Source organism: Sapajus apella, unplaced genomic scaffold, assembly GCF_009761245.1.
Source record: "Sapajus apella isolate SASKATOON/1434 unplaced genomic scaffold, GSC_monkey_1.0 scaffold53, whole genome shotgun sequence".
NCBI classification, from domain to species: Eukaryota; Metazoa; Chordata; class Mammalia; order Primates; family Cebidae; genus Sapajus; species Sapajus apella.
This window is the reverse complement of record NW_022436993.1, coordinates 4,247,860-4,274,260: the sequence shown is the minus strand read 5'-3', so window position 1 is coordinate 4,274,260 and position 26,401 is coordinate 4,247,860. Positions and strand designations below refer to the sequence as shown.

General features: G+C 40.0%; 1 protein-coding gene and 1 long non-coding RNA gene across 24 annotated transcripts in view; both read left to right on the top strand.

Moving 5' to 3' along the window:
• LOC116527211 overlaps nt 1–12,790 on the top strand; it is a 20,081-nt gene extending 7,291 nt beyond the window's left edge. Inside the window, exon 3 of the long non-coding RNA XR_004258423.1 lies at nt 12,017–12,790. This is a non-coding gene — a long non-coding RNA (uncharacterized LOC116527211). The remainder of the gene's footprint in view (nt 1–12,016) is intronic.
• The window catches only part of KIAA1217 (KIAA1217 ortholog), a 495,122-nt gene that overhangs the window by 270,780 nt on the left and 197,941 nt on the right, over nt 1–26,401 (top strand). The window lies entirely within an intron of this gene.

Here is a 26,401-nt window from a genome sequence, read left to right as displayed (position 1 = left end):
TTTTTGAGATGGAGTCTTGCCCTGTTGCCCAGGCTGGAGTACAGTGGCGTGATCTCAGGTCACTACAATTTCTGCCTCCTAGGTTCAAGCGATTCTCCCGTCTGAGCCTTCTTAGTAGCTGGGATTACAGGTGCATGCCACCACACCCAGCTGATTTTTGTATTTTTAGTAGAGACAGGGTTTCACTATGTTAATCAGGCTGATCTCGAACTTCTGACCTCAGGTGATCCACCCACCTCAGCCTCCCAAAGTGCTGGGATTACAAGCATGAGACACCAGGCCTGGCCACAAATCCTCATTTTTTACCAGGCTGGATACCCCCCATTACAGCTGCTTTCTCTAGATAGGAAGATGTGATAGAAGTTAAAGGTCTTGCTATGTTGCCCAGGCTGGTCTCAAATTCCTGGACTCAAGCAATCCCCCCACCTCAGTCTCCTGAGTCGCTGAGACTACAGGTAGGAACCACCACACCTAGCTTAATTTTATTTTTATAGTCAAATATGACATAGGTGAAAGCCATTACCCAGACCTTCAAGGGAGTGTCATGATGGGGTTGGCAATGATGACACGGGGTGTTGAGGACAATACATTCCTAGAAATCAGGTTGATAATAAGTTTGGTGGAAGATCTAAGAAATTTAGTTTGGAACCTCTGAGGTAGGAAAATTGGAAATTCTCCTCTTTAGAATGTACATGTATATTGGCATGCATGTAGAATATGCATGTCTGAAACTCCAGACTACAATCTGGGCTGCAGCCATCAGTGTACATGTTAAAGGTTCTTAGGCTTTCTCTGTCCATGGCATTCCTGTAGACCAAAAGAAACATCTAACAGCTCAATGTATTAAGTAGTAACGTCCAAACAACTTAATAAGTATTTATGATCTAACAATTTAGAGGCCAATGGAAAATAGAATCACATCAATTCAAAAGAAAAGATATATTTGTTCATTTTTAGGTGATGGCTGGTTTTATGCATCAACTTGTGTACGGCATGGGTCCTAGATAGTTGGTCAGACCCCAGACTGGATATTGCTCTGAACGTTTGTTTGTTAGATGAAATTAACATTTAAGTCAGTAAACTTTAGCTGGCTGCAGTTGGCCTAGGCCTGCAATCCCAACACTTTGGGAGGTAAAGGCAGGAAGATCACTTGAGGCCAGGAGTTTGAGACCAGCATGGGCAACATAGTAGAACTTGTCTCTAAATAATTAGATGGAGAGATAGAATAGATAGGTAGGTAGGTTGATAGATGATTGATTGATTGATAGATAGATAATAGATGAAAGGATAGATATATGGATGATAGTTAATAGATGAATAGACAGTTAATAGATGGGGAGAGAGAGAGTTATATGGATAGATAGATAGGTGGATAAATAGATGATAAATATAAAATAGATACATGGATAGACAGATGACAGATGGATGGATGGATGGATGGATGGATGGATGGATGGATGGATAGTTAGATAGATAGACTGACTGACTGACTTTGAGTAAAGCAGATTATCTTCCATACTGTGGCAGGCCTCATTCAATGAGTTAAAGGCTGCAAGAGAAAACAGACTGAGGTTTCTGCGAGGATGAGGGAATTCTGCCTCTAGACCGTCCTTGAGCTGCAGCATCAACTCTGCCTTGGGGTCTCCATCCTACTGACCTTCCCAGCAGATTGTGGATTTGTCAGCCCCCACAATCACATGAGCCAATTCCTTAAAATCAGCCTCTCTCTCTGGTTTTTTTCTCTGGTGTATACACACACCTCCTCCTCTCTTCTCTGGAGAACTCTGCCTTCTACACTTACCAGTGGGATGTGTGCACCTGTTGGGCACAGCACAACTCCCCAGACTTTGGAACCAGATTGGACACCATTCCCTGTTCCACTTTGATTTTTCTTCAGTACTTGCATTTTATTCTCAGCTGCCTCTGAATACCTCACTTTGCAAAGATGACATCATCAAGAAGAATGCAGATGATCTAATGTTGAAACTGTGAACTACCTGAGGCGAGTAGTTTGCACCATGTTTAACAAGTATTGCTGTGTTTCCCTCAAAAAAGTTAAAATATCCCTCAGTGCCTCTGTGAGTTTGCTATGGCGTCCCACCCAGGACACCTGGGTACACAGTTTGGGAGCCGCAGGTAGAGGGGCAGCAGTAGTCATGGGAGTAGATGAGCTCAGGGGGACAGCACAGGAGGTAGAGACAGCAGAGAAGAGCTTCCCAGAGAACATCTAGGAGGGGAAGCGGAAGAAGAGCTTTGGGGCCGGGCACAGTAGCTCATGCCTGTAATCCCAACACTTTGGAAGGCCAAGGCAGATGGATCACCTGAGGTCAGGAGTTCAAGACCAGCCTGACCAACATGGTGAAACCCCTTCTGTGCTAAAAATACAAAAATTAGCTGGGTGTGGTGGTTCATGTCCAATCCCAGCTACTCGGGAAGCTGAGAAACGAGAATCCCTTGAACCCAGGAAGCGGAGGTTGCAGTGAGCTGAAATCATGCCACTGCACTCCAGCCTGGGTAATAGGGCGAGACTCCTTCTCAAAAAAAAAAAAAAAAAAAAGTGGGGAGGGGGAGCTTTGGAAAGGGGAGTCTAAAGGGAGACTAGAGACCCAGGAAAAAATTTATGTACTGTCTGTGACCAGCAAGGAAAATATGATTACACCTAAGAAATGAATTTGGCATAGACGAGAAGGAAGAAAAAGAATCTATACAGCTTGCATGGTTGGGAGAGTTAGGAGAGGCCAAGGCCACATGCACGTGGAACAAGAGGTAGAGGAGGACCAGGGTCTGGAGCGCACCCTGGTGGATAATATGAGAATTGCACAGCTGGCTGAAGCCTTAAAGACCGTTTCAGGGGTGCGTGTTAGCGATGCATTTATGCAAGACCTCAACAACTAGCCCTTAAAAGAAACTTTCACTGGTGGCATGTGACCCTGCTTGAATTCAGAGCTGTAGTTTTAACAAGCCAACATTAAATCCACACATCTTTGCCAAAGCACTTTAAGTCTCTTGACGTTTATTGGAATTAATTTACTTGCAAGAAAGTTCGTGTATCCACCTTTGTTGACTGTACATTTTGGGTAAAATGTTTCTGTAAGATAACTAAAACGCATGTTAATGATACAATACTGTGACAGAAACCCAAAGGTGGCTTAATTAAACATATAAAACTCCTGAAATTTTTTGCAGTTAGTATCATATCCTAACTGGTTTTTTCAGCAGGTAAAAACAGTGATACTAAAAGAATCTTGTGGCTGGAATCAGTGGAATTATATGTATGACATGAAATGCTATTTGGCATCTATTAAATTTTTATTTTGAAGTAAAAGTAAAGGACAAGGAAAGCATCCTTTGCAAGTCTCCAAGGTTATGTTTTTAATCCTATACCACAGAAAATGCAAACAAATTTCTAATTACACTTCATGCATGGAGATCTGTAGAGGAAAAATAAATTGGTACCCATCCACCCAAAAGCCACAAATCAGGCATAGAGTGGCTAATCGCAAATATAACTTGTGTGCTTGGTGCTGACAGTCTGTTGTGAACAATTAAGAATTTAGATGTTGGGCTGGGAGTGCTGTTTTTTAAGTGTGACTCAAAAACATAAAGTTCATTTAAATTTCTCCTAATCCCGGTGTGCACTTTCTATTCCTTTTTGGTTAGAGTATTATCTTCAGGAGTCCCCATATCAAACTATAAATATTGCCTTGGGGTAGTGTTCATAGTACCAGAGCACCCATCCGTTTATCAGAATAATCAGCTCTTCCTGGTGCTGAGAAAACACTACCATTTTTACTGTGTAAAAACAGAACAGCTTATAGTAGTGGTTGCCATTCACTGATTTCATGGCAGGATGATGGAAAATTCTCCATTTTCTCATTCTCATTAGTCACCTAAGAGCATCTTAAAAGCTGCAGAGAAAGGGGCAGCTGCCATGGAAAACAGTGGGGCAGTTCTTCAGGAAAATAATAAAAATAGAATTATCATATGACCCTGCACGCCCACTTGTCAGCCTGTACCCAAAAGAATTGAAAGCAGGGACTCGAGGTATTTGTACATCCATGTTCATAGCAGTGGTATCCACCATAGCCAAGGGATAGGCTGGATGCAGTCGCTCACACTGGAATCCCAGCACTATGGGAGGCCAAGGTGGGTGGATCACTTGAGGTCAGGAGTTTGAGACCAGTTTGGCCAGCATAGTGAAACCATATCTCTACTAAAAATACAAAAATTAGCTGGGCATGGTGGTGCATTTCTGTAATCCCAGCTACTCAGGAGGTGGAGGCGTGGTGGTACACATCCAAAACATCCCTCAGTGCCCCTGTGAGCCAAGATCACACCAGTGCACTCCAGCCTAGGCAATAGAGAGCAAGACTTCATCTCAAAAAAAAAAAAAATAGGCAAAGGATGGATGCAACCCACTATAGGCATGAACCACCATGTCCAGCTAATTAAAAAAAAAAGTTTTTGTAGAGATGGGTCTTGCTGTGTTGCCCAGGATGGGCTGGAACTCATGGCCTGAAGTGATTCTCTCACTTCAACCTCCCAGTCTTCTTTCTTTTTATTTGCATACCTGACTTCAGCCCTTTTGTTTTTTCAAGGGCCTGGACTTCTCCTGAGGCCCAGGAGTATGTTGTTAAACACTGATGACCTATGCATCTATTTAATTTATATGTATGCATGGGAGATTTTTGCATGTGTCAGTAGCTAACCAAATCAGGCAAACCAGAGTTCATCTGAGTAAGTCCTCCCATGCCGTGAGACATCCCTGACAGGGATCCATTCTCCTTTTCCAGAGATTTCTCTAGGAATCAGTAGCAAGGCCTGGTGTTCCTGCTCATGTTCTTTATTGAATATAATTCATTTTGAGTGACCTTTACTTCTCAGTAATAGTTCTTTATTTGTGAAATGCAGTTTGCAAACAGTCTAATCAGCCCTCTGGCTTCTGTAACTAGCATTCCATCTGCTTTGTAATGTCATTGTAAAAACCAGCTGGGTAGGAAGAAAAAAAGGTATCAATTGGATCTTTTTCACTGGAAGAAAAACTTGTATACCAATAAGATTGTCCCAGATTCAAATAGAATTTGAAGACAGTGGCAGTGTTTTCCTTTGTGTGTGTGTGTTTGACTAACTTAGAGTGTTTTTTTTTCATATTTCTTCTTAGTAGCTGAGAGTTAATGTGCCCTAGTTAATTAATGATGGGATGTTTGTAAAAATCAAAGGAAGAATAATAATTATAATAATAAAATGTTATAAAGTTAAGCATAAGATCTTAAGCTAAGGAACCACTGTAAATACACCTGTAATCCCAACACTTTGGGCAGCCAAGGTAGGAGGATTGCTTGAGGCTACAAGTTTGAGACCAGCCTGGGCAAGATGCCAAGACCTAGTCTCTACAAAAAAACCTTTTTAAATTAGTTAAATGTGGTAGCATGTGCCTGTAGTGCTACCAGGAAGGCTGAGACAGGAGGATTGCTTGAGCCCAGGAGGTCAAGACTGCATTGAGCCATGATCACACCATTGCACTCCAGCCTGGACAACAGAGTGAGACCCTGTCAAAGAAAAGCAACAGCAACAGGCTGGGTGCTGTGGCTCATGCCTCCTTTGGGAGGCCAAGCTGGGCGGATCACTTCAGGTCAGGAGTTCCAGACCAGCCTGGCCAACATGGCGAAACCCCATCTGTGCTAATAATACACAAATTAGCCGGATGTGGTGGCATGTACCTGTAATCCCAGCTACCGGGGAGGCTAAGGCAGAAGAACTGCTTGAACCCAGAATTCTGAGGCTGCAGTGAGCGAAGATGATGTCACTGCACTCCAGCCTTGGCCATAGAGCAAGACTCCATCTCAGACAAACAAGCAAACAAACAAAACACAGCAACAAAGAAAGTATGGATAAATTGACCCAGGGTGAGAGCGTTAGTGAGGACTTGGATTTTCCTTCCTAGCTATGGCTTATCAGTTATTTTGTAGTCCTGCTCTTTCAGGAATCTTTGTATTATCTCTTAGACCCTGTTTTGTTTTGCTTAAAAAAGGTGATGTTAATAACTTGTCTGTGGGCTGGTCTTGTTAAGTCTTGCAAACTTGTACTGCTGTTGTGCTAATGTCTTGGATAGGAGCCTGAGATTATCATGTTTCCCTAACAATGCTCAAACTTGCTCCTATTCAGCAACTGTTTAGACAAGCCTGGCCTTTTTGGGTTGCCCATGAACTTGACCTCCTAGATACTGGCTTGAGTAGAAAAAGGAGTTGAAAAAGGTGTAAGCAGGTGACTCTCAAAGTGCTGGTCAGTTGCCAGCACTTCTCTGCTTGCAGTAATCCTAGAAACTCTCACTTCCACTTCTCAAAGAACAATCCATAGCCAGCCACCCAGAAACAAGGGCTATATTTACATGGAAGCTCCGGTTTCTGAGTCTTCATTCCTTCAACATTTCCTAGTTATAGAAGTGTGGGATGGTGATTTGAAAGTTGACAGTGGTGGTTTATATTGGGGATGTTCTTCTCCGCTTTGGGTTTGGAACTCAGCTCTTTGATTTCAAGGAGGGAAACTCAAGCAGACTGTACCAGCTCAGTGCTCTGCAGGCATCAGTTCCTGGCATTATGGAGAAATTCAGGTTTTTTTGTTTTTGTTTTTTTCTGTTTTGTGACAGAGTCTGGCACTGTCATCCAGGCTGGAGTGCAGTGGCACGATCTCAGCTCACTGCAATCTTCACCTCCTGGATTCAAGCAATTCTCCTGCCTCAGCCTCCTGAGTAGCTAGGACTACAGGCATGCACCACCATGCCCAGCTAATTTTTTTGTATTTTTAGTAGAGACGGGGTTTCACCATGTTGGCCAGGATGGTCTCGATCTCCTGACCTCATGATCTACCTGCCTCAGCCACCCAAACTGCTGGGGGCATGAGCCACTACACCTGGCTGAAATTCAGGATTTTTAAGGGGAATTGTGGAAGCAAGATGCGATGAGAAAAAAGGGTGTATACGGCCCCTGGGTGGGCATTTAAGAATGAGAGTAAGAAGGTCGTCTCGGTCCCAGCCCTTCAACTCAGTAGCAGTTGCCAATAATTGATTTCATGGCAGGAAGATGGAAATTCTCCATTTTCTCATTCTCATTAGTCAGCTAAGAACATCTTAAAAGCTGCAGAGAAAGGGGAAAGCTGCCATGGAAAACAGTGGGGCAGTTCCTCAGAAAAAAATAAAAGTCGAATTATCATATGACTCTGCCCTGAGGGTCCAGAGAGAGCACAGAGCTTGCAAGCAAGGTCTCAGATAGTTAAGCCAGCTCTTCCACCAGCCCCTTTTCAACTGCCTTTTGCACCACCGTCTGGATAGATGGTCTTAAACCTCAGACAAGACTAATTACAAGTGGCCAGTTGATCCTGTAATTCACCGATTTGTCTCGTCTGGCTATGAGATTAGAGAAAATTATGCTCTTAAAGCAGAGTGTGAAAAAACAGAATGGTAGGTAATGTGGTGGAAGTTTTGCTTTGCGTGTGGGTCTGTATGGACGTGTATGAAATGTACATACATCTCAGAGGGACAATAAGGGGAAGAAAATGAAGACATAATTTGCCATTCTCTATGCTAAGTTCAATTTCATAACTCAGCGGTAAGCTCCTCTCTCTAAATGAATACTTCAATGACTTTGTAAGGAAACTTAGGTAATTTAGAGAGTTACATTATTTATAATATTGTGAATAACACTGAAGTGAGCCCCAGCAACTGTCTTAAGTTTTAGGTATGCCAGTTAACGGGACCTGCCCTGCTAAGGCCTGGTTAGAGTGATGTTTCCATTTCAGCATCCTCCAGGAAGAAAGCTCCACTATAAAGGCCTTGAATATGTGGGAAAGTAAAGGAACTTTACTTCATATCCAGTTTTTACTTCGTTGTGTTTTTAATCAAGCTCTTGCATTATTATTAAAGTACCTCTATTGACACTGTTAGATAAATTGTAAAGTTCGCATAAGCTACCATTTTAATCATCATTTCTCCTAGGGTTGCTCATTTCACTCAGGATGTTGAAATTAACACCTTATAGAAAAAAAAAAAAAAAGACTTAAATCACAAAAATTCCGTTTGCTTCGTTGACCCCCCAATCCTGGAAGAATGAAAAAAAAACCTGCGATTTTTTTAAAAATGTTAATGGCAGAATATTTGTTTTAGCTGATGAAACAAATGTTTATGGTGGCCTAGTTGGAGAATAAATGACAAAAGCACTTTTATAAAATAGCTGTTGTAGTTATATAATTTATTTTTTTCCAGTGTGCTTTAACATTTTGTGACTCTAAAGGTGTGAAAGGCATGGTTATCCAAAACAAATAGATGTGAATAATGCTGGTATTAAATGTCATGCCTTTCATTTTGTCACTCTGGGAAATAAAATGAAAATGAATTTTCTATTCTTTTTTTTTTTTTTTTTTTTTCATTTTCTCAGCTGGGCTGTCCACAAAAGTTTCTGGTATTCTTGTTTTTCCAGTGAAAAATGGAAACCTCAATTGCTTTTCGATATTTTCACAATTATATAAATTAATACTGACCCTCAAAACTCTTACATATAGGAAAACTACAGCTGGAAACAGAGTGGCATTTTAATGATAATTAGCGAAAAAAAGGATATGAGATTCCTTATGATTTGTAAATGATGCTTAATAATTTGAGCAGAGAAAGGTGGTAAATTTTTGTCTGCGTTGGGAGTGTTTTATGCATACCTTTTGGTTATGCATAACTTTTGGTTTTCCTTTTGTTTAGTTATTGCTTCTTAGTGTTTTCAAAAGACAGCATAAAACATTTGAGTTTGTTTTCAAAAGGCAGGATGTAAAGTGCAAGCTTATTAGATTTATATTAGACTGGATTCAAGCTGGCTGCAGTCTTCTAAATTGGTATTGCTTAGCCTTTGTTGAGAGATAGTTTGGGTATTGTCAGTGTTTTGGAAAGCCATTTCATAAGTACTGCCTTCAGAAACAAGGTGAGATGCCAAAGACAGATATTTCAGAAATATAGGTTCAGTGAGCTACCATCACTGTGATACTCAGACCAATTATATTATCTAAGTGAAATGTCTCCTAAAACATGGCTACCTATTTGACTTTAATGTGTTTCTACTGTTTTATTAGTTGATGTAAAGTCCCCTGGAAGTGTAAATTTAGGTAATTTCTCATTGAGTCCTATGTGCCCAACATCTATTAATGTCTCTTTAGTACCCTCCAGGATATGTGGTTTTTTGTTTGTTTGCTTTTGAGACAGGCCCTTGTTCTTTTGCCCAGGCTAGACTGCAGTGGAACAATCATAGCTCACTACAGCCTCAAACTCCTGGGCTGAAGCGATCCTCCCACCTAAGCCTCCCAAGTAGGTGAGACTACAGGTACACAACACCATGCCTGGCTAATTTTTGTATTTTTGTAGATATGGGGTCTCCCTATGTTGCCCCAGCTGGTCTCAAACTTCTGGACCCAAGGGATCCTCTCACCTTGGCCTCCCAAAGTGCTGAGATTAGAGGTGTGAGCCACTAGTTTTATCTTTATTTCCATTTTACTGACAAGAAAATGGAGACACAGAGGATTTAAGTAGCCTGCCTGTGATCACAGCTAAGAAATGGCAGAGCCAGGATTCAAACTCTAGTTCTAGAGAAATAGAACTAATCATTAACCCATTTTCTTCATACCCAGGATTCTGGTTCTGATGTTCTTCACCTCCTACATGCAGTTCTGCTGCACCCTATTCCAGAGGCTAAATGTTCATGTCATCTCCGTGTCTGACCTTGTAACTTCCTGATTGGGACCCAGACTAAACTACTCAGCAGTGAAACTGTTATGAAATACCAGGGATTTGGTCTAGGTCCTGCTGCTCACTGCACAGAAAGCCAATCACTGAGAAAGCAAGTATTGCCAGGGAAGAAGGCTATCCAGGTGCTGCAACCAAGGCGGTGGGAGATAAGTCTCAAATCCATCTCCCTGTCTGACTAAAAGTAGGGGTTTATGTAGCAGGGAATAAATGTAACTATGCATGGGAAAACAGAAATCAGGGAGAAGTAAGGAAGAGGAGTTGGTCAACAGGAAGCAGGGGATCAGTGAGGCATCATGATGGGTGTTGGATCTGACATCTTGTTCAGATGCAGTGATTCGGTAAGTCTCAGTTTCTTGATGCTATCTGAAGTCCTAATGGTTGGTTTCCTGAGGAAAGAACTCAGATAAGACAAATGTAACCATCTCAAGTTTTAAGACTGGGAAAATCAGGTTTTATGATTTTTCAAAAGAAACCATAAACATCAGCTCTATAGGACAATTGGGTCAGTTTAAAAATACCCTTTTTTTTCCCAGAGGTTTGCAGAATATTTTGTGTGTGTGTGTGTGTGTGTGTGTGTGTGTGTGTGTGTGTGTCCAAGCTTATTTTTTTAATTTAAGTTCTGGGGTACATATGCAGAATGTGCAGGTTTGTTACATAGGTATACATGTGCCATGGTGATTTACTGCATCTATCACCCCGTCATCTACATTAGGTATTTCTCCTAATGCTGTCACTCCCCTATCCCCCACTCCCTGCTATCCCTTCCCTAGCCCCCCACCTACAAACAACTTTATTAACATAGATGATGACCTAAAAACAACTTTATTAACAGAGGTGATGATGTATTTATTTTTTATTTACTAGGAATAAGTAATTGATATATTGTTGATGTATTTTCAAGTTTTCAAGACTGGGTACCTTTCCTCCTCTCTTTTTTATAACCACAAAATATCCTCACAAACAACATAATTAATATAAATTTTATCTCTTACTTTTTGAGATACACCTACTTTTGTGTCCATAGCTTGTCTTAGCTCAATTCTATGCGCTGAGCTGAACACCATACATATTACCATTATGCTGGATCCCAGTTTTGTGAAGTGAATTTGCAACACAAGGTATGGAATCAGTGTCCTTCAGCATGTGTCTTCCCAGTTTTCATAACTGATGGCATAACTTTATAGGGTTCACTAGTAGCATTGTTATGATTTATACCATATTACATTTACACTATATTACATATAGTATAAATATATACCATTTATGTATTCTATAAATAGTACATAGTATATACTATATACATAGTATATAATAGTATGTATTTATAGATAGTACATAAGTAGTATATATACATTGTATATAAATAGTATACATGGTATATAAATAGTATAAACATATGCTATTTCTATACATAGTATAGAAATAGTGCAAATATAAATGTTTATAAACATATTTTTAAATAGAAGTATAAATATGTGTACTATATTATACATAGTATAAATATATGCAATATACTTGCTGCTCAGTGGAAAATAAGAATTATTTGCTTACACTTAAGTAATACAAAGTATTTTCTAGGATAAAACCATGTATGAATTCCCCTTTCTTTAGAGCCAAAGGAGAAAAATAAATTGTCTTCAAATATAAGGGCATCACTCATTGCGTGATCCATCCTTTACAGACCTAATGGACAGTGACACACAGTGTACCCTCTGATGGAGAATGTCAACAGGAAGTTGAGTGTGAATAGCCCTGCATTTAGTAGATCAGAAGTTATTTAACTACTCTGAAACTAGATGCTCCTATGTGTTAGGAATAAAAACACCCATCTTAGCAGGTTTACTCACATTGAAATATGATCGTGTAATATGCTTAGCCCCGTGCCTCCCTGCCTCCTAATGTAGGCACTAAATAAAGAATAGTTATCATTGGTTCTTAGTAGACTGCCATTGGAAACGTGAGCGGGTTTGGAGAAGTGGCCATTAGCAAAGAAATCATAATGGAAAGAGGCTAGGAAAATACACAAAGCCAGCACTGTCTTATGGGGTTGCCTACAATATAGGAAATAAGGGAAAATTAGGGCAAGAAAATCTCTGTTCTTGACTTCGAACCTGCTTAACTTCTCTAATGCATAATTTACCTATGGATTCAGAAGTGTGACTGCTTAAGAATAAGTGGAAACGGCTGGGTGCAGTGGCTCACGCCTGTAAATCCCAACACTTGAGGAGGCCAAGGCAGTCTGTAGACTCCCATGTCCTGTCCGTCAGGGGTACTGAAATATTTCTTTAGAATAATTGCCTCATGGAACACCAGTGTAGAGAGAATATAGAACTAGAAAAAGAGCGAGATGTCATTTGTATGTAACATGGGGTGAAGAATGGCCTTGAAATGACAAATCTGAAAGCTTTTATGACCTGGAAGAAAATTTGGGATGGGTGGGAGTAGCACGTAACATCACAACATTAATTTGGAAATGCGTTGCAAGCCAGAAGGCAGCAGGTATTAGCAATGTGGTTTTAAAAAGAGCAACTCCTGTCAGACTAATGCATTCTCTCTCGGTGACAGAGTAGATGGAGGAAAAGTGAAAGATGTGACCTAGATTGATTTTAGGAAGGTTGCTAATGCATATCCATAAGTCACACCTGTGGGGCCACAAAGAAATAATTTTTTGCTATTCAGCTCTTGGAGGGGCTACCTCATTAGAGCACATGTAAAGTGTGTTTAATTAGGAATTAAATGGTTATAGTAGACTTGGTAAAGAGGGTTGAATTAAGAAATATTCTATAGTGACCAGTAATATACCCAGTGCTCGTTCAACATGTTCCATATAATCTGCAAGATGGCAGGAAACTCAGAAATGGCCAGATTGGTGGCAGGGGTAGGAGGGAGGGATGAATTTAGGATCAGAGGTCAAAATGATTATGATTATATTTAGAGGCACAGTCAGAAATAATGTAGTAGAAGATAATGTGAAAGGCAGAACGGCAGGGCAGAGAGGACATACTGGGTTTGTGTGTGCTGGGGATGGGGGTTGAGATAGAGTCTTTCTCTGTCACCCAGGCTGGAGTGCAGTGCTGCAATCTTGGCTCACTGCAACCTCCACCTCCCAGGTTCAAGCAATTCTCCTGCCTCAACCTCCTCCCTAGTAGCTGGGATTACAAGTACTGCCACCACACCCAGCTAATTTTTGTATTTTTAGTATAGACAGAGTCTCACCCAGTTGGCCAGGCTGGCCTCGAACTCCTGATCTCAAGTGATCTGCCCGCCTCAGCCTCCCAAAGTGCTGGGATTACAGGCGTGAGCCACCACAGGATACTTACTGTTTTATGGGTAAGGACTATGATGATGAATGCATGCCTAGAGGGCCTACATGCTGAGTTTATCTGGGAGTGGCATTTATTCCCAAAAGTGTACCTTATTCATAATTTCAATTTGTATGTGAGATTCAGGGGATACATGCGCAGGTTTGTTACCTGGGTACATCACATGATGCCGATGTTTGGCTGTGAGATCCCATCACTCAGGTAGTGAGCTAAAAGCGGTATCAAATGGGTTTCTTTCTGAGCCCTGTAAATTGGTTCTTTCTTGACCAACTACCCTTTAAGTAGAATTAAGAGAATATCTTGTAAGTATAAAGCTAAAAATCAATAGGCCAGCCACAAGATGAAGTAACAAAGCACATTGTTTCAAGCTCAGGGTCTTAGGCTTAGTGGAGCAGGGATCTGATCTGAGCAATGCAAGTAAAAGAATGATTAGAGACATTGAAAAAGCTTTAATGATGGTTAAAAGGTTGGGGAAAATAAGGCTTCCAGGCCAAATAAAAGTTGAATTCAGTGTGGAAAAATGTTGAGATAAGCTATTAATGTTAAGTACGCAAAGACTCTCTAAAAGCACATGGATGTCAGCTGTTCTATATTTCATTTGCTGACAAGAGGATAAAGTCTTAACTGAATGAAGGATTTGCCTTGCATCAATTTGGAATAGATTTAAAAGAAGATAGTATGACTATTACTAAATATGGAGATAAGTTAGTGGGGGAGGGTGTGTGTCTCCTTCTAAGAGATCTTTAAATCTATGAGCAATTGTGGTTGGAGAATAAATACATGTTAGGCATTTATAGAATATTTGAGTTTGAACTCAAAGTAGAAAATGAAGATGAGCCCCTTTGTCTCTTTCAACTATGCATCAAGATTGGCATTTGTTTTTGAAGGACTTAGTCTTTTGCAAGACAGTTTTCACAAGGAGTTGGGCAACGTGGAGCATGCCTGTAATCCCAGCTACTTGGGAGGCCAAGGCAGGAGGATCCTTTAAGCCCAGGAGTTCAGATCTAACTTGGGCAACATAGTGAGACCCTGTGTCTTAAGAAAAAAAGATTAAGGAAGGAAAGACGGAGGGAGGAAGAAAAGAAAAGAAGGAAGAAAAGAAGAAATTTTAACTGGCATTTTCTTCTTCCTACCACAGCTATGCCTTCAGCTGTCTTCTAACTACCATCTAAGTCCTTATAATAAGGACTTACAAATCCTTACGTCTAAGTCCCTTACAGTAGTGTTTGTAAATTCTTTCTGTATTTGCTCGCCTAACAGTCTTCCCGGTGCCTCTCAGCTCTGTGACTGGACCATGTCTACCCTGCTCACTCACCATTGTGTCTCTACTTCCAACAGAGCTTGGCACATAGTCATAATATCTGTAGAATGAATGATGGATGTTGAAAGAATTACAGCACAGAAGGTTGCAGGCTTAGAAGGCTGTCGTTTATAGAATGATTTATGGAGGCTGGAATGTCACTAAGATGTATTTCCCAATCTTTTTCATATTGTTGAAGTTGTACTGCTAGAAATATGTGTTATTTGAATCAAAGAACTTCCTCTGTAAGCATCCTCTTTTTAAATGCAAGCGGAATCCACACAAAAACTCATACATGAATGTTTAGAACATCACCCTTTATAATTGCCAAAAAGTGGAAACAACCCAAATGTCCATCAACTGATGAACTGATAGACTCAATGTGATCTATCCAAACAATGATACTAATACGTGCTACAACATCAGTAATCCTAGAAGTATTACACTATGGGAAAGAAGCCAGTCAGAGGACCACCTGTTATATGATTCCATTTATATGAAATGTCCCAAGTAAGCAAATCCATAAAGATACAGAAACTATACTGGTGGTTGCCTCGAGCTGGGAAGGTTAGGAGGAGATGGGAAATAACTGCTGATGGGTATGTAACTTTGTTTGTTTGGTTGGTCGGTTGGTTGATTGGTTGGCTTTTTGGGATGTAGTCTCACTCTGTTGCCCAGGCTGGGAGAGCAGTGGTGTGATCTCACCTCAGTGCAACTTCCGCCTCATGGGTTCAAGCAGTTCTCCTGCCTCAGCCTCCCTAGTAGCTGGGATTACAGGTGGGCACCACCACGCCTGGCTAATGGATATGGAGTTTTATTGTGGAATGATAAAAATGTTCTAAAATGATCTGCCATGATGGCACAAGCCTTTGAATATGCTAAAAATCAATAGATTTTGTACTTTATTTTTAAAAGACAGCGTCTTGCTCTGTTACCCAGGCTGGAGTGCAGTGGCAAAATTATAGCTCACTGCTACCTCTGACTCCTGGGCTCAGGGAATCCTCCAGCTTCAGCCTCCCAAGTAGCTGGGACTACAGGCATGTGCCACCACACCCAGCTACTTTTAAAATTTTTTTTGTAGGGATAAGAGGTCTCCTAATGTTGTCCAGGCTGATCTCAAACTCCTGGACTCAAGCAGTCCTCCCATCTGGACCTTCCAAGGTGTTGAGATTATAGGCATGAGCCACCACAAATTGTGCACTCTAAATGGGTGCATTTTGGCTGAGCACGGTGGCTTAGGCTGGGTGTGCAGTGGCTCAGGCCAGGCACAGTGGCTCACGCCTGTAATCTCAGCACTTTGGGAGGCCAAGGCAGGCAAAGCACTTGAGGTCAGGAGTTCGAGACCAGCCTAGCCATCATGGTGAAACCCTGTCTCTACTAAAAACATGAAAAACTAACCAGGCATGGTGGCAGGTGCCTGTAATCCCAGCTACTTGGCAGGGTGAGGCAGCAGAATCTCTTGAACCCAGGAGGCGGGGGTTGCATGACCTGAGGCTGGGTCATTGCACTCCAGCCTGAGTGAAAAGAGTGAAACTCAAAACTCCATCTCAAAAGTAAATACATAAATAAATGGGTGCATTAATGGGGGCATCCATCATAAAGGAGATTTCTCTAGCAAGAAAAAGAGCACAAAGGACATGTATGGCAGATGACACAAATTCAGTTTTTCCCACTTTTTAGTTTTGCCTTTTGCTAACTGTGCTTAACAGTTACACTTGAGAAATACCTTTTCAACCACACAAGCACTGTAGAGTGTTGACGTTTTCCCTTGGAAGGTGTGCAGACTCCTCATCTTGCTCTCAGTATGTTAGCTCTGAAGTGTGGATGTCTGCGTGTGTCTTGCCCTTCACGACATGAACCTGAACACTGTGATCTCATCCTGTTAAGCATTGTGTCTGTGTTTATTATCCCAGAACCCATGGTAGTAGGACCACAGATGTTTCCTAAGCTGTCTATTCTTTAATATAAATGAGATAATGGCCTGGGGAGATTTTTTTTCAAGAAGGAGTGCAGACGCTATTATGAGCTTAACAGAGTTGTCTGCTTAGAATATGGTTTTTAAAAAATTAAAACTCAAATGATTTTCAACAACAGTGCCAAGATCATTCCATTGGGAAAGAAAAATCTTTTTAACAAATGATATTGGGAAAACTGGATATCCACATTCCAAAAAAATGAAGCTGGATGCTTACCTTATGCCATATACAAAAATTAATTCAAAATGGGTCGAACATCTAAATATAAGAGCTAAAACTATACAATGCTTGGAAGAAAATGCAGGGGAAGAGCTTCATGACATTGAATTTGCCAGTGGTTTTACAGATATAACAAAGAAACACAGGTGACAAAAGAAAAAATAGATGAATTGGACCTCATCAAAATTTAAAACTTTTACGCATCAAAGGACACTATCAATGGTGTGAAAAGGCAACTCACAGTGTGAGATTAAATGTTTGTAAATCATATACCTGATAAGGGGTTTATATTCAGAAGATATTTTTTAAACTCCTGTAATTTAACTAGAACGAGTTTTAAAACCCAATTTAAAAATAAATCTAGGGCTTGAATAGACATTTCTCCAAAGATGTACAAATATCCATTAAGCATGTGAAAAGATGGTCAACATCACTAGCCATTAGGGAAATGCAAATCAAAACTACGATTACATACATATCACACCCCATCCATATGAGTATGAAGTAGTGTCTCCTTGCAGCTCTGAAAGGGGTCTGGTGATGCCGTGCCTACATTCTATCTTCTGTGAGCTACGACTTATCATGTTGGGTTGATCTGCCCATGCACATCGCCCTCCGTGAGAATGTGACAGCATTTTCCTAATCTGTAGACTTAAACGTTTTTATATTTGCCTTTTTCCTAGTTGTTTTGCCAGTTTCAGCAGTACATGGGGCATTGTAATCTCTCAAAATGTTTTCTAAATTTAACTGGAACCTGTAAGCTAGAATGCAACCAACAAATGGCAGTGCAGCATAAGTCTCAATGTCCCACCGCCCTAACTCAATTCCCCTTGAATCTTTTTGTCACCGAAGTTCTGAGTAGTTTATGTCGTGGATGAATTTCTAGGTTCTGCCAATGCAGTGGTTTATTCCAGGTTATTCAGGTCATCCTAAAGAGGCTTGAGACAGCTATCCTTTTCTGAGTCTTAAGGTTGAACCCATACCTATATCTATGCATGTGTGTTATCTGGTGTCTGAAGTGCAGCTTCCTAACATCTCATTTTGGGGATCAGAATTTTAAGCGACCCTCTTCACCCTAAATCCCCAATCCTGGAGGTTGATATGCAAGTGGCCTGAAAAAAAATGACATTGTCTGCCCCTTGCTTCTGAGGGACTTACAGATACTCTCTAAGTCCTATAGCATGTGTGCATGTCAGAAAGCACCCCATAAAATTATTCATGCATTCAAGCTGGACTGAATTTAATCCTTCAAAGAGAGACAGCTGTCAACTTTTTAAGAAGTTGAGCATATTTTACAATTTTGACCTGGATGCTCAAGAAATTTCTGTGTCTGACCTAAAACTTGTTTGAAATAGATTTTCTTTCCACATAATGTAAACTTACTTGCTTTTGCCTCATTCTAGAAGCAATACATGTTCCATTTAAAATATTGTCAATTTGAGACATTTTAAGTTTACCTCCTTTAGTTCTTTTCTTGTGGCCAGGAAATCTAGGCAGAATTGATTCTTATATGGATAACTCTTAAAAAAGAATAATTTCACCTTAACAGAATCATGTTAAAACTATCTTATAGAAGATTATATAGAAAAATATAAACTAAGATTCATTTCAGAAATAAATTCCATTTACCTGGAGAAGGAAAATTTCTAGTCAAAGTGACTTGCAATGAAATCCTGGTTTATGCATGAAACAGCTTTTTAAAGCAAGTTTTTGAAGATTGGTTTCCTAATCTGTAAAACTGAAGTTCTCAGTGTTAATATGTGGATTGAATAAAATACTACATGTAAAGAACCTGATAGGTAACTGGTGTACATAGCAGCTCCCCCACAAATGATCTCCCCGCTTCACACCGTCTTCCTTGTCTCTAATTAACCTCTTTTTTTTTTTTTAACACATCCCTTTTTGGATGTCTCTTTAGCAGCATAGAAAATATGTTTCTATTGGGTTGTAATCATTACAACTCAGTGATTGACTATATACATGTATTTCCCTTTTAGGCATTGTCACCCAATTTTGGGCCATTCATTAGCTCCTTATTAATGGTTCATTATTTATTACTTAATTTCAATATAAATAAAATTATACTTCTAAGTGGAAGGAAATCCCATGTCACCTCTTGTAAAGAATTTATTTTCTTAGTATCAAAGTAACATGTTTGAAGCTCAGCCTCAATATTACGTGGACCTATTGAATCACTAGGTTCACAAACCAGTAACCCCAAAGGTGAGGTGATAGTCAGGACTTGGTGTTTGTTGAATATCTACTGTGAGCCAGGAACTAGGGCATGTGCTGTACATGTTTTCACATTTAATTTCACAACTCTTTATTAAGGATCATTATCACTGTTTTACAAGAGAGGAAATTAAGGGCTGCAGAGGTTGGTTAAGTCAATGAGGATAGCACATTAAGAAGGCTCTGGGCCGGTGTTGCACCCAGGCCTTTCTGAGATTTTTAGTATTTTCAACCATTTAATTGCACTTAGGGACCATGATTATGTGGAGACATCTTTTACAATGAAGAACTTTAGTATCTCCCCAAAGCCAATGTTAGTCTGTCTCCCAAAACAGATTCTCCCCTTTCCTTTGACTCTGTCTTCTCTCCCCTTCTTCCTTGCTGGTCAGAATAACAAGTTCATTATTGAGAGTGGGTTAGCAAATACAATGAATTCCAAAGATTTAGAGTGTTGTGATGTCAGGAAGGAAGACCTGCTGCAGGCTGCTGTGTGGTTCCATGGGGAAGAAAAAGGGTGTCTGTCTAACCATCCACCTGGTTATTGGGAAGGAAAAGGGTGTCTAACCATCCACCCGGTTATTGGGAAGGAAAAGGGCGTCTAACCATCCACCCGGTTATTGGGAAGGAAAAGGGCATCTAACCATCCACCCGGTTATTGGGAAGGAAAAGGGCGTCTAACCATCCACCCGGTTATTGGGAAGGAAAAGGGCGTCTAACCATCCACCCGGTTATTGGGAAGGAAAAGGGTGTCTAACCATCCACCCGGTTATTGGGAAGGAAAAGGGTGTCTAACCATCCACTGGCTTGATCTCCTGGCCATTTGGGATTGGGTAGGAGAATGGCTGGACTGAAAGCTCTCTGATTTGGCCCTTTTCCTTTGGAGGGGTGTGAATCTGATACTGCCGCAATTTCTGCCTTCTGTCAGTGAGATGTGGTTTGTCTGTGTCCCCACTCAAATCTCGTCTTGAATTGTAGCTCCCACAATTCCCATGTGTTGTGGGAAGAAACCAGTGCGAGATAATTGAATCATGAGGGCAGTTTCTCTCATACAGTCCTCGTGGTAGTGAGTACGTCTCATAAGATCTGATGATTGACAAGGGGTTAACCCTTTCACTTGGCTCTCATTCTCTCTTCCCCACTGCTATGTAGAACATGGCTTTCACCCTCCACCATGATTGTGAGGCCTCCCCAGCCATGTGGAACTGTGAGTCTATTAAACCTCTTTTTCTTTATAAATTACCCAGTTTTGGGTATGTCTTTATCAGCAAGGTGAAAACAGACTAATTCAGCCGGTTAATTTTCCTGCAGTTCCCTCCACCAGCATCTCTTCCCTCCCTCCTCTGTAGCATCCGTCACAGGACTAAAGCCAGACAAGGCTCCCCAGGCCCAAGCAGAGCAATTCATTGTGAAATTTACTCCTGAGAGTTTTCTTCTGCTTTAAACTGCCACAAAAAGAACCAACTAAACACTTACCGTGTGTAGTTGACTGCCCTGCGTTTAATAGAATGCTCTTTTCTTCTGAGTTATCAACCTCATAAGGCATCATAAAGTTCACTTGGAAATTATTTTCAAGTAAGCAGAAATGCCTCAGCACTTGATCCAGCTTTCTAGTGGGTGGGAATATTCTTTGAATGTGTGTGAGCACGTGCATGCTTGTAAATGTGTCTGACACATGTTATGTGCAGATAGTCCTCTGTCATGTAATCCTAAGAAATGCGAATTCTTTCTCTCTGATTGCTTTGCTTTCCTTCCCCGTAGATACCGTGCTGTGCTCGGTAGGCTGCCAGGTCCATATGGATTAGATCTGCTTGTTAGCCTTTACTTCTCCTGTCAAAATAACCACCACAGTATAAAAGGAAAACCAAGAAATGCGTTCTCCCTGGGCTGACACTGAACTCAGTGTCCAGCTTGCAAGTGAACTCTGGTAATATTCTCTCTTTCTAGAAGCATTCCACAGTAGTATATAATAGAATTCCCTTTTCCATGTCTTCTACATACAGGCAAAGTCTGTAGTAAACCCTTCACTGGGGTGGAAATCAGGAGGTCAGTTAGAAGACTGTCAAGCCAAGATGATTCCTTCTCTTCTGGTCTTAAAAAAAAAAAAAAAAAGACCTCATAAATTGTTTTTATTTAAATTGGATGCTTTGTGCATCTCTATCTGGAGTTGAATTCTCCTTTTGCTTTCCTTTTCAGTGGAGATTTGATGTTCATTTCATCACTTCCACTTGTAGCTAACTATAGTATCTCCTCTATCTGAGTCCAACATTGCTTGGAAAATTTTATGAAGTTGATTCAGGGAAATAAAGTATATTTCTTTTTATGTGTGTGTCATAGCCAAAGACTCCTTTACTACTTATTTTAATGAACCGAGGTTGTAATTTAAATTTCTTCAGTGTAACTTTTAGAGCAAAGAGCATGAAACTGGTATTAAGGAGATCTAGAATTTCCCACTGGCTTTGCCAATTGCTAACTGATCGCCCTAGACAAGCCATTGAACTTTTATTAGTTCCAATCTCTTAAATGTAGGAGTTGAACTGGGTGGTTTCGAAGATTCCTTTCAGATTCCAAATTCTGGAGCTCTGAAAAAATAGATAATCACATAGACTTGGAATATCATCATGTGGTCCTAAAGTATCATCCTGTATAATAATTGATGTTGTTGGAAAAGAGAGCTGATATATGGATCTTGGACAAACAATTAAACTTCAAGGAAGTCTCCCAGACTGTTCTTGCTAGCATGAATTTATGCTTGAAGGCATAGCACCATGGCCTCTGCATCCAGTCAGCTTGTTTTAGAAGCACAGCAAACTGTAGACATCCTAGTAGCTGGGGAGCTCTGTGTACAAATACACACAAGGCTGTGGTCACAGAGAGCGGCAGCCACAAACATCAACTCAGATGTGGGAACAAGATAGTTGAGAAACAAAGCATTGCCATTTAAGCCTAAGCTTTAAAACCTAAGAGACATACCTTACATATTTGTCCAATTTAGTAGAAGACTCTGACAACAGAGAAAATGGCAGCTGACAGCAGAAACAGGACAAATTTTTTAATTAAAAATTCAAAATTAAATGTAATATATGTACATGGGAAAGTCTTCAAATCATACATTTAGCTGTGTACACGATCACAGAGTTAAAAGCTTCTACCTTCAATTCTCAATCTCCCTTTCTAAAATTAACCATTGTTACTCACTTTTTGCTTGATCCTTTCCTAAAATGGCATATGCATATCCCAGTAGATAGATGCATGGCTTATGTGAACATTTATGTAAGTTATAATAATGTGCAGTTACTCTGTACATTACTTTTCCACTTAGTGATGCATCTTCAAGATACTCCACATTAGCTCAACAGTACCACTACCATGAACTGAATAATTAACCTTTTCCCTTGTCGATTTGAAATGCCACCCTGTGAGATCCATTAGCTCCTGCAGATACAACTCAGTTTTCTGTTTCTTTGTTTTAGTTTTAGTTTTGTTTTTTTTTTTAAGATGGGAGTCTCACCCTGTTGCCCAGCAGTGGCACTATTTCAGCTCACTGCAACCTCCACCTCCCACGTTCGAGTGATTCTTCTGCCTCAGCCTCCCCAGTAGCTGGGATTGGGGCACACGCTACCACACCTGGCTAATTTTGTGTTTTTAATAGAGATGGAATTTCACCATGTTGGCCAGGCTGGTCTCGAACTCCTGACCTCAGGTGATCCACTGGCCTTGGCCTCACAAAGTGCTAGGATTACAGGCATGAGCCACTGCAGACTCAGTTTTTAATGATTACATTGTTTACCATCATATGAATTATAATTTATTAAATCAGTCCTCTATGCTAATTTAAATGATAATTTTTCCTAGTTTCCATCTTTCTCTATCTGCAGCTCTTGAATTTCCATCTTTATCCAATTTCTTAGGAAGGCAAAGCTGCTCTGGATGGTCTGTTCAGATATCTGGGTATTTTTTTCTACATGGTAAATTTCTAAAAATGGAATTCATTGTTCATAATGTTTACAGATCTTACCAGAAAAGTTAGACATGTTTGGATATGTATATAATACTCTGTAGCATATAAGAATGCTAGATGATAGTTGCTATCCTGTATATTAACTTTTTTAATGTTTTACTAACCCAATTAGTAAAAAAAATCATTGTTTTGATTTATATTTTTATAACCATTGATGTTACAGTATATTTTCCTATATTAGTCAATTTTGTATGTGTGTGAAAAGTTCCAGTTTGCATTTTTACCCATTTTTAATTGGACGATGAGGTTTTTTGGGGTATTGATTTGCAAGACCACTTCATAAATTAAGGAATTAACTTTCTATCACACTTGATGCAAGCATTTCTCCAGTTTTTAAAGTTTGTTTGCATGTATTTTTTCCCCTAGAAATTTAAATTTTTCATACAATCAAATTCAGAAACCCTTCCTTTCCTATTTCTGCCTTTTGAATTGTATTTTTAGGAGGACCCTCTCTGTCCTAATGTTACATATTAAACATTGTTTGTGTTTTATAGGAGTGCTGTCAGAGTTTAGCTTCCTTAGGCTGTAATATTTGATCCTTCTAAAGTTCATTTTGAGTCAAAGATTTTGCTAGAGATCTTGCTTTCTTTCTTTTTCCAAGTGGCTAAACAACAGTACCACTACCACAAACTGAATAATTAAACTTTCCCTTGTCGATTCGAAATGCCATTCTTTGAGATCCAAATTTCTGCATGTGTTTGGGTCTGTTTCTGCACTCTGTGTTTCATTCCATTGAGCTGTTTTTCCTTCTCCAATTCTACTATGTTTGAGTGACTATATTTTTAGTTATGGGTCATACAGGGGGAAGATTTGCAAAATTGGCTGCTCAGTTCACTGTTTTGAGACTACCGAATGAAGGGGCCTCTTTGTTTCTATTTTCTCTACTAACACCAGAATTAGTGTTCGTGATGACATTGTATCATCCAAAAAGAATTAATGTTGCCATTATAATAAGCTTAAAAAGATTGAATATAAACAAAATTTAAAATAAATAAGGTAATGTTAAAAAATAGCATCTAGAAGGATATTTTTAAATGTCTTATCTGGAAATCTCACTTCTGGGACAGCATTCAATAAATCTACTATACCTACTCACACACATATTTGCAGACAATCAGACAGAAAACTGTTGGTATTTCTTGTGCTTTGTTTTTTAGAATGTGGCACATCAAATAGAGTTATGAGTTGCCCTGATCTGACTGATTTCATATAAATGTCTTTGCTTTGGCAACAGTTGAGACCTATTCATTCTCCGAGGTAAATCTTGCAGACCAGGATGTTGAGGTTTTGGGGTAGATTCCAAGAGTCAGTTCTGACCTTATTATTGGGGAATGTGGAAACCTAAAGCCTTCCATGAGTTAATAATGTGCACAGTGAAGGATTTTTCCCCCCTGAACTGATTGGGTATTTTCTAAAAGAGGATGAGCTTTTAATAACAGGAATGTAAGTTTTAATTTTAAACAGATCTGTACTTAAACATAGTCAGAGAACGGCCCCTGCTCAAAAATCTCCTTATTTGTACATGTTATCGTTCAAGAGAGAGACCTTCCTATTTATATGGAGAGAAAATAAATGAGATTTCTTTCTATCTGTCTTCCATATGTTTAATGGTAGGAATGTGTCTTGGATCTTGAGTTAAAACAGACTGTGGATTCAGTTAGTTGATACAATTAAGAACCATTCTTATCTCAGAATCAACTCTGCAGACTATCTCAGAGAATCCAATATCAACCATCCAGGTGATTAATCCATCATCAACTGAATGGGCAATTTGGTTGTTTCTGTTCATTTGAACAAACAGGCATAGGCACTCATTAGTTCCACATCCCAGTCAGAGAAGCAATATGGGTGTGTGACAAAAGGGATATATATTCTGTTGTCTTGGCTTCAAATATGAAAAAGCTTTCTTCAATCCAACTCATTCAAGACACCAAGCATAGTGATTTCTTCACCGACAGTTAGCATTGAAAATGAACTTCATTTTCCTCCTCACACACAAAGAGGGGCTGGTAGAAGCCATGGCAGATGGCTCTTAGGGACAGCTGTAGTGCTTGGCTTGAGTTCCCCTCCATGTGAAGCACAGAGCTGCCCACTTCATAGGAATATGGCAATATTTACGCATAGGAGTCTTTCCAAATAAAAAGGGTAACAGAAAGAGATTGTAGCCTACTTCTGTGAGCCTATCCAAAGGGTATCCATACAAAGCCCAACATTTGAGGTAAGAGCACGGTTTAAGATCTCAAGGAATCAAAACATTATGGAAACACTAAAAGGATCATTAGGATAAATGAATGAACCTAAGATCTTCAGTGAGACTTGATTGAGTGCAGATCCACTACCCTTTGGAGAGAGTTGTTACGATAAGACTTAACTGTGACTAAAGTGACAAGGAATGGCGTCTGCAACACAAATGGGAGGCTAAAAATAATGTGCCATTTGAGCTTTTCTTGTATACTTAGATATTTTGTAGAGAAACCTAGGCTGGTAGTTGGTGTTGGTTTTTTTTTTTGGGGGGGGGGTGTTTCCTCTCTCATTTTCTTTATTTGACTATCAGCAATTTTACAATTTTTTAAATTGTAGTAAAATACACATAATGTAAGGTTACCATCTAACCATTTTAAAGTGTACAGTTCAATGGCGTTAAGTATATTCACACTGGTATGCAGCCAATCTCCAGAACGTTTTCATCTTGTAAAACTGAAACTCAGCATCCGTTCACCAATAGCTCTCCATCCTCCCAGCCCCTCAGTCCCCCAGCCCCCCAGCCCCTAGCAACCACCATTCTACTTTCTGTCTTTGTGAGTTTGACTGTTCTAGACAACTCATGTAGCTAAAATCATATACCTACTAAAAGTGTTTGGATTTTTCTGTGGCTGGATTATTTCATTTAGTACAACATCCTCAAGATTCATGTATGTTGGAGCATGTTTCAGAATTTTCTTCCATTTTAAGGCTGAATAATATTCCGTTGTCTGTCTATACATTTTATTTGTTCATTCATCTGTCAATGGACATTTGGGTTTTATTAGCGTTTTTTTTGAGACTGAGTTTCACTCGTTGCCCAGGCTAGAGTGTGATGGCATGATCTCAGCTCACGGCATCTTCTGCCTCCCAGGTTCACCGACCTCAGGTGATCTGCCTGCCTCGGCCTCCCAAAGTGCTGGGATTACAGGCGTTAGCCACTGCACTTGGCCCTGAATGCCTTTTCAAAAAGCCATATACCACCCTTTTCAAACAATAATTTGAAATTGACCTACACTGAGCAAAACTTCAGATCTTAGTCTCCTGGGCAATGAGTCAAATGATGAAATCAAGGTGTTTCCAAACACCATCATCTAAGGTGCTGGGCAAGGAGCTTCGCTGAGGGTCAGCTGTGGGATCATGAGTCTAGCTACTTTAAGTCAGAAGACATGAATTCAAGTTTGCCCTTTGTCTTCTTAGCCATTTGAATTGGGCAAGTCATTTAACTTCTTTCAGGCCCAGTTTCTTCATCCATAAATGGCTCTATGTTCTTCAGACAGCCATTGTGAGGATTACAGGAGACAGAATTGATGA